Source organism: Callorhinus ursinus, unplaced genomic scaffold, assembly GCF_003265705.2.
Source record: "Callorhinus ursinus isolate GAN/ISIS: 27379988/994484 unplaced genomic scaffold, GSC_fseal_2.0 scaffold93, whole genome shotgun sequence".
Taxonomy (NCBI): Eukaryota; Metazoa; Chordata; class Mammalia; order Carnivora; family Otariidae; genus Callorhinus; species Callorhinus ursinus.
Genome location: NW_027397155.1, coordinates 2,354,348 through 2,363,900, shown reverse-complemented (window position 1 = coordinate 2,363,900; position 9,553 = coordinate 2,354,348). Strand labels below are relative to the sequence as shown.

Genomic DNA, 9,553 nt, shown 5'->3' with positions numbered 1-9,553 from the left:
AAACTTGAATGACCCTTATAACACTTTCAAACCATACTTTGCAGGATTCTCATAAGAATTAGAAAGAATTAGAGGTATTCTCTGTAAAGTACCTAGTATGATGCCTTGTACATGGCACAGAGTAGGTGCTCAATAAGTGGTAGCTAGTATGTACATTATTAAACTTGGGTAAACATCTGAGTTAGGATCTTTACCCAAGGTAAAGAGGACCTGGTCCTAGTTGCAATTGAAGCACCAATAACAGTTATGTTCCCTCAAGCAACTCCCTTATCATTTGTACCATTTGAGCTAATTACCCCAATGCCCCCTGTACCTTTGCAATTCTATAGCTTGCTTCCCTTTTCTGTTATTTTTTTTCTTTTTAAGTTGAAGTATAGTTGACACAGAATGTTACATTAGTTTCAGGTATATAATATAGTGATTTGACAAGTTTATATGTTACACTATGTTCACAAGTGTACCATTTGTCACTGTGCAACACTATTACATCATTGACTATATTCTCTATGCTGTACCTTTTATCTTCATGACTTATTTATTCCTTAACTGGAAGCCCGTATCTCCCTCTCCCCTTCACCCATTTTTTCCCCACTCCCCCACTCTGGGAACCATGTTCGTTTTCTGTATTTTGTTTGTTTTGTTTTTTAGATTCCACATACAAGTTAAATTATATGGTATTTGTCTTTTTTTGTCTGACTTATTTCACTTAGCATAATACCCTGTAGGTCCATCCATGTTGTCACAAATGGCAAAATTTCATTATATTTATGGCTGAGTAATATTCCTTTGTGTGTATACCCACACCCACACCACATCTTTACCCATTTATCTGTGGATGGATGTGGGGTTCCTTCCATATCTTGGCTATTGTAAATAATGCTGCAATAAACATAGGAGTGCATATATCTTTTCAAATTACTCTTTATTTTCTTTGGGTAAATATCCAGTAGTGGAATTATTGGATCATATGGTAGCCCTATTTTTAATTTTTTGATGAAACTGCATACTGTTTTCCATAGTAGCTGTATCAATTTACATTCCCACCAACAGTGCACAGATTCTTTTTTCTCCACATCCTCACCAAACTTATTTCTTGTATTTTTGACACTAGCCACTTTGACTGGAGTGAGTTGATATCTCACTGTGGTTTTGATTTGCATTTCCCTGATGAATAGTGATGTTGAGCATGTTTTCATGTATCTGCTGGCCATCTATAAGTCATCTTTGAAAACATGTCTATTCAGATCCTCTGCTGTTTATTAAATGAGAGTTTTGGTTTTTTTTTTTTTGGTGTTGTATAATTTTTTTTGTTTGTTTGTTTTTTATATTTTGGATATTGGTTAATATCCCTTATTGAATATATCATTTGCAAATACCTTCTCCCATTCAGTAGGTTGCCTATTCATTTTGTTGATGGTTTCCTTTGCTGTCCAAAAACCTTTTTATTTTGGTATAGACCCAATAGTTTATTTTTGCTTTTGTTTCCCTTGCCTGAAGGGACATATCTAGAAAAATGTTGCTAAGGTTGATGTCAAAGATTACTGTCTTTGTTTTCTTTTAGGGGTTCTATGGTTTCAAGTCTCATGTTGAGGTCTTTAATCCATTTTGAGTTTATTTTTGGGTAGGGTATAAGAAAGCAGTTCAGTTTCATTCTTTTGCATGTAGCTGTCCAGTTTTCCCAGCACTATTTATTGAAAAAACTGTCTTTTCCCCATTGTATATTCTTGCCTCCTTTATTGTAGATTAATATAAGTGGAGGTTTATTTCTGGGCTTTCTAGTGTGTTCCATTGACCTATGTGTCTATTTTTTTTTGCCAGTACCATAATATTACGATTATTATAGCTTTGTAGAATATCTTGAAATCCACATGTTCATCAACAGATGAATAAAGATGTAGTATATCTATCCAGTGGAATATTACTCAGCCATAAAAAAGAATGCTATCTTGTCATTTGCAACAGCATGGATGGATCTAGAAGGGTATAATGCTAAGTGAAATAAGTCAGAGAAAGATAAATACCATATGATCTCATTCATTTGTGAAATTTAAGAAACAAAATAAATGAGCAAAGAGAAAAAGAGACAAATAAAAAAGTAGACTTTTAAATATAGAGAACAAATTGGTGGTTACCAGAGTAGAGGTGGGTGGGGGGATGGATGAAATAGATGAAGGGAATTAAGAGTACACTTATCTCAATGAGCACTGAATAATGTATAAAATTGTTACATCACCACATCATGCACCTGAAACTGATATAATACTGTACATTAATTATACTGGAATTAAAGTATAAAATAAAAAAAGAATATCTTGAAATCTAGAACTGTGATGCTTCCAGCTTTTTTATTTTTCAAGATTGCTTTGGCTATTCACGGTCTTTTGTGGTTTCATACAAATTTTAGGAGTATCCTAATTCTGTGAAAAATCCTATTGGTATTTTGATAAAGATTGAGTTGAGTCTGTAGATTGCTTTGGGTAGTCTGGCCATTTTAACAATACTAATTCTACTCCATGAGCATGGAGTATCTTTCTATTTGTGTCTTCAGTTTCTTTGATCAGTATTTTATAGTTTTTAGAGTACAGATCTTTTACCTTTTGGTTAAGTTTACTTCTAGGTATTTTATTCTTTTTGGTACAATTATAAATGGAATTGTTTTCTTAATTTCTCTTTCTGCTCCTTCATTATTAGTGTATAGAAATGCAATAGATTTCTGTATGTTAATTTTGTATTTTACAACTTAACTGAATTCATTTATTCTAATAGTTTTTTGGTGGATTTTTTTAGGGTTTTCTGTGTATAGTATTATGTCATCAGCAGATAGTGAAAATTTTACTTCCTTATCAATTTGGTTGCCTTATATATCTTTTCTTATCTGGTTGTTATGGCTAGGACTTCAGGTGCCCTTTTATTTTTGTTAACCTTGTATTGTTTTCTTTTTTCATAAAAAAGAATAAAAATTCAAACAGTGAAAGGAGAATGAAATGGTTTCTCTCATCCAAATCCCTAACTACTATCAACTGTTTCTTGTGTCTTTTTTCAGGAAATGTGTGTGTGTATGTGTGTGTGTTTACTTTCACAGAAAAAAATACACAGGTTATTCTAAACATACTGTTCTAGATCTTAATTGCTTTTTTTCCCCCCAAGTAACAATTTATCTTGAAGATTTTACCATGTCATATAGACCTATCTGCTATGTTTGGGTTTTTGTCAATGACATAGTAGTTGGTGTGTTATATTCCTAATGAGTGGAAGTAGTATAGCTTATTTAATTAGTCCTGTATTAATGGACATAAAGCTTATTTTTCCTTTGCTTTAAAAAACAATGCAGCAGTCATTTATCTGTGCACATTTTTTTCCATATGCATAAATTTATAAGATGTATTTTTTTATAAGATGTATTTTTAGAAGTTGAATTTCTAGGTCAAAGGGTATGTGTAGTAAAATTTTGGTAATCACAAAAAGAGGTCCTCCAAAGAGAATGAACAAATTTATATGGCCACTATGTATTTGTAATTATCGCCCCATACACTTACCAACACTGTGATTACTTGAATTTTTACAGAGAGTAAGTTTTTCATTAACACTATTCAGTTCATCCTCTATTAATCACATTTTTTTTTCTGTAGAAGTTACTTGATTTGACAAACATTTAGTCTCACAAAGTTTTATATTGTGTGTGAAGTATAATGTTAGATGTTTGGAGAAGTCAGAATTCATTAGATACAGTCTCTGCTCCTGACCAGATGCTAACCCTGTTGAGGGAGGCAGACACATTCTGGCCTCAGATTACCTTTCCCACCTTATCTATTTGTAATAACTTTTGTGAGCACTGTGGGACTGAAAATGAGCAAGTTTCATGAATATTTGAGTGAGTACTAGAAGTTTCATGAATATGTTAAGTAGGTGTGAGAATTTCTATGAATATATTAAGTAGGAGAATGATTAGCATGGACAGTAAAGCCATAGCTCACTAACCTCTATCTCTTGCATGCTCATTTGCTACCTTTGCGTTTTTTCACTGTTATGAGCTAGTACAGGGAGATCTGATTGGGGATTTATGACTTATCATGTCTGTTTCATGCTTCTTGCAGGTTAGCTGACTCACTATCCCAGGTGTCTATAACGAGATTAAGACACTTCTGCATCACTCTGAAAAAGAGCTCCCCTCTGGGAAACGATGTTTTAATGAGCAGCAGTATGCCAAGATCAGGACAACAAGGTAAATGGTAAACATAAATGAGGCTTCTGGAAGCAAATGGATGGCAGAAGTGGGGAGAGATGATGAGAGTTGGGGAGAGACAATAACAATAATAGCAAAATTGGCACAGGGGACAAAGAAGGCGGCTTGGCTGGCCGTTCCGCCGCAGCGGCCAGGATGTTGGTGACCAGAGTATTTAGCCTACCTGGCGAGCGAGCCATTGCCGCTTCCGTGTGTATGCGAGCACATGGAAATGTGAAGAGTGAAGACAATGCTCTGCCCAGTTATGTCAACCGGTGTGACTAGCCCTTGCCTGATGCGGCCCACGTCAGTATTTTCTCTGCCAGACGCAAGGCCTTGAAAGAAAAGTAGGAGGCCCCCTGGAGCAGCCTCTCCACTGCTAAAAAATGTTGAATTGTGCCTCATTAAGTTCAGCGAGAACTTTGCTGACATGAACAGAAGCACGCACAAGTGCAAGACCGTGGTGGGCGCCGCCATGTTCTTCAGGGGTGTCCCCCTACGGTGCTGAGCTGGGAGAAGCACTGTGTGTACGGGCCCATTCCCGCACACCTTGAAGAGGAGTGAGTGGCCAGGCAGGACCCAGAGGATGCTCGATAAGAAGGTCAGGCCGATCCAGGGCTTCTCAGCCAAGTGGGACTACACAAGAACAAATAGAAGAAATAAGAACCCTCCTGCACCTGAGCCTCACCTTGTTCTGCCACCTCCATGCAGCTCAGCCTATTTGCTGGAAACTGTTGTGTTGTAGCACCAATGCTAATATGTGAGCAGTTTCTGTGGAAGAAAAAATAAAGAAACAGCCAGCATTCACAGTCTTCCTTCTCTGGCCCTGTGGTTGGCCCAGGCTGGACACAGCCCCTCACCCCTCCATGCAACTAAAAGGCCCTCCCTCGCCTACCCCCCATGCCTTGAAACCCGTTATTATTGCAGTCCCAAAGCTCTGTGCCTAGGACTTCCAATAACGCTGACATCTTTTGCCTCTACTTGCCAGAGGGCAAGCCATGCTTGTGATTTTGAAATCTCACAAGCCAAAACTCTTCTGTTTCTGTGCCTAGTCTCTGTTTCCTCTTCTCTCCTCATCAAGTGCAGCTTTTCTGTCATCCAGGTGTCATAAGGTTTGGTGAAAGGCAGTGGAAGGAGGTACTCATCCCATCCGAGAATTTGAGAAGTTGGTAATTCTCCAGGTAGTTAATGAGGACTCTAGGAGACACCAGGAATGCCTCTGGAATGTTAAACAAAGGGGCTTTTATTCTGGCTGTCTTGCCGCTGCTGCTTCCTCACAACAAAGGGACTTACTGTGCTCTTGATGGGTGTGTCTGAACACCACTTGGCCACCACAGCCCCAGGCCTTTCTTTGGCATATTGACTTGGTCTCCTGTCATAGTGTTTCTGATGGAAAAAGGACAAGACCTTTATTTTAAGACTCTTAAATACCAGAAACTCCCTTTCCAGTCACCGACATTTAAATGACACGCTATTTGTCAATAAGCCCGGTCTTTATCTAGGTCATTTGCTTTGTCTTTATCTGAGCCATTCTCTCGCTGCTTGTGACTCAGAGTGGTCTGGATCCTAGACATCAGCTGGGAATTTGGTAGAAATGCAGAACCTTAGGCCCTGTCTCAGACCACTGGATCACAATTTGCCTTTTCAACAAGATCCCCAGGTCTATGCTCTGGTCTATAAGACTGTAAAAGCTTGAGCGACATGGTCAATGGTGACAGCCCCGCTGTCTTGGAGAAGGACATTGTCACAAAAAGCAGTCATCCAGGAGTGGGGAGACCTGGCTTCCAGTCCTGACTTGGCCACTAACTCACTGAGTGGTCTTTGCGAAGTCACTTAACCATTCTGGAATCTTGGATTGAACTGAACTCCTGACTCTCCAAGTGCCTGCTCTGAAGACAGAAAACAGAAAGGTAAGTGCTCTCCTATATGCTGATGACATGGTTTTATGGCCAAACACTTAGACAATTGTCACCAGTTGTCCCTCTAATTACTTTCAAAAAGAAGAGCTTCAGAGCAGTTACCACAGTCACTTTGTTAAGTGTCCTTCAGAATTTGTTTTATCAAACACAGATCTCTCTGTGGCAACTCACTTCATTCATTTACCTAGGGGTAATTTTTAAAAAAATTTTTATTGTTATGTTAATCACCATACATTACATCATTAGCTTTTGATGTAGTGTTCCATGATTCATTGTTTGTGCATAACACCCAGTGCTCCACGCAGAATGTGCCCTCTTGTCACCAGGCTAACCCATCCCCCCACCACCCCCTCCCCTCTAGAACCCTCAGTTTGTTTTTCAGAGCCCATCGTCTCTCATGGTTCGTCTCCCCTGCCAACTTACTCCATTTCGTTCTTCCCCTCCTATCTTCTTTTTTTTTTCTTAACATATATTGCATTATTTGTTTCAGAGGTACAGATCTGTGATTCAACAGTCTTGCACAATTCACAGCGCTCACCATAGCACATACCCTCCCCAATGTCTATCACCCAGCCACCCCATCCCTCCCACCCCCCACCACTCCAGCAACCCTCAGTTTGTTTCCTGAGATTAAGAATTCCTCATATCAGCGAGGTCATATGATACATGTCTTTCTCTGATTGACTTATTTCACTCAGCATAACACCCTCCAGTTCCATCCGCATAGTTGCAAATGGCAAGATCTCATTCCTTTTGATGGCTGCATAATATTCCATTGTGTATGTATACCACATCTTCTTTATCCATTCATCTGTCAATGGACATCTTGACTCTTTCCAAAGTTTGGCTATTGTGGACATTGCTGCTATAAACATTGGGGTGCATGTACCCCTTCGGATCCCTACATTTGTATCTTTGTGGTAAATACCCAGTAGTGCAATTGCTGGATTGTATGGGAGCTCTATTTTCAACTGTTTGAGGAACCTCCATACTGTTTTCCAGAGTGGTTGCACCAGCTTGCATTCCCACCAACAGTGTAGGAGGGTTCCCCTTTCTCCGCATCCTCGCCAACATCTGTTGTTTCCTGACTTGTTAATTTTAGCCATTCTGACGGGTGTGAGGTGGTATCTCATTGAGGTTTTGATTTGGATTTCCCTGATGCCGAGTGATGTTGAGCACTTTTTCATGTGCCTGTTGGCCATTTGGATGTCTTCTTTGGAAAAATGTCTGTTCATGTCTTGTGCCCATTTCCTGATTGGATTATTTGTTCTTTAGGTGTTGATTTGATTAAGTTCTTTATGGATTTTGGATACTAGCCCTTTATCTGATATGTCATTTGCAAATATTTTCTCCCATTCTGTCGGTTGTCTTTTGGTTTTGTTGACTTTCTTTTGCTGTGCAAAAAGCTTTTTATCTTGATGAAATCCCAATAGCTCATTTTTGCCTGGCATCCCTTGCCTTTGGCGATGTTTCTACGAAGAAGTTGCTGCGGCTGAGGTTGAAGAGGTTGTTGCCTGTGTTCTCCTTTAGGATTTTGATGGACTCCTGTCTCACGTTTAGGTCTTTCAACCATTTGGAGTCTATTTTTGTGTGTGGTGTAAGGAAATGGTCCAGTTCCATTCTTCTGCATGTGGCTGTCCAATATTCCCAACACCATTTATTGAAGAGACTGTCTTTTTGCCATTGGGCATTCTTTCCTGCTTTGTCAAAGATGAGTTGACCATAGAGTTGAGGGTCAATATCTGGGCTCTCAATTCTGTTCCATTGATCTATGTGTCTGTTTTTGTGCCAGTACCATACTGTCTTGATGATGACAGCTTTGTAATAGAGCTGGAAGTCCGGAATTGTGATGCCACCAGCTTTGCTTTTCTTTTTCAATATTCCTCTGGCTATTCGGGGTCTCTTCTGGTTCCATACAAATTTTAGGATTATTTGTTCCATTTCTTTGAAAAAAGTGGATGGTATTTTGATGGGGATTGCATTGAATGTGTAGATTGCTCTAGGTAGCACTGACATCTTCACAAAGTTTTTTCTTCCAATCCATGAGCATGGAACAAAAACGTTCAATTTCTTTGTGTCTTCTTCAATTTCTTTCATGAGTATTCTATAGTTTTCTGAGTACAGATCCTTTGCCTCTTTGGTTAGACTTATTCCTAGGTATCTTACGGTTTTGGGTGCAATTGTAAATGGGATCGACTCCTTGATTTGTCTCTCTTCTGTCTTGTTGTTGGTGTATAGGAAATGCCACTGATTTCTGTGCATTGATTTTATATCCTGCCACTTTACTGAATTCCTGTATGAGTTCTAGCAGTTTTGGGGTGGAGTCTTTTGGGTTTTCCACATACAGTATCATATCATCTGCAAAGAATGAGAGTTTGACTTCGTCTTTGCCAATTTGGATGCCTTTGATTTCTTTTTGTTGTCTGATTGCTGTGGCTAGGACTTCTAATACTATGTTGAATAGCAGTGGTGAGAGTGGACATCCCTGCCGTGTTCCTGACCTTAGGGGAAAAGCTCTCAGCTTTTCCCCATTGAGAATGTTATTCGCTGTAGGTTTTTCATAGATGGCTTTTATGATATTGAGGTATGTACCCTCTATCCCTATACTCTGAAGAGTTTTGATCAAGAAAGAATGCTCTACTTTGTCAAATGCTTTTTCTGCATCTATTGAGAGGATCATATGATTCTTGTTTTTTCTTTTGTTAATGTATTTAATCACGTTGATTGATTTGCGGATGTTGAACCAACCTTGCAGCCCAGGGATAAATCCCACTTGGTCATGGTGAATAATCCTTTTGGATCCTATTGGCTAGTATTTTGGTGAGAATTTTTGCATCCATGTTCATCAAGGATATTGGTCTGTAATTCTCCTTTTTGATGGGGTCTTTGTCTGGTTTTGGGATCAAGGTAATGGTGGCCTCAAAAAAGGAATTTGGAAGTTTTCCTTCCATTTCTATTTTTTGGAACAGTTTCAGGAGAATAAGTACTAATTCTTCTTGAAATGTTTGGTAGAATTCCCCTGGGACGCCATCTGGCCCTGGGCTTTTGTTGGTTGGGAGATTTTTGATCACTGCTTCAATTTCCTTAGGGGTTATAGGTCTGTTCAGGTTTTCTATTTCTTCCTGGTTCAATATGGTAGTTGATACATTTCTAGGAATGCACCCATTTCTTCCAGGTTATCTAATTTGCTGGCACAGAGTTGCTCATAATATGTTCTTATAATTGTTTGTATTTCTTGGGTGTGGTTGTGATCTCTCCTCTTTCATTCATGATTTTGTTGATTTGGGTCATTTCTCTTTTCTTTTGGATAACTCTGGCCAGGGGTTTATCAATCTTGTTAATTCTTTCAAAGACCAGCTCCTAGTTTCGTTGATCTCTTCTACTGTTCTTTTGGTTTCTATTTCATTGATTT

General features: G+C 38.9%; 1 pseudogene; it reads left to right on the top strand.

Moving 5' to 3' along the window:
- Positions 1-4,378: 4,378 nt before the first annotated feature.
- On the top strand, positions 4,379-4,967 carry LOC112840508 (cytochrome c oxidase subunit 4 isoform 1, mitochondrial pseudogene; annotated as a pseudogene).
- The last annotated feature ends 4,586 nt before the right edge of the window (positions 4,968-9,553 follow it).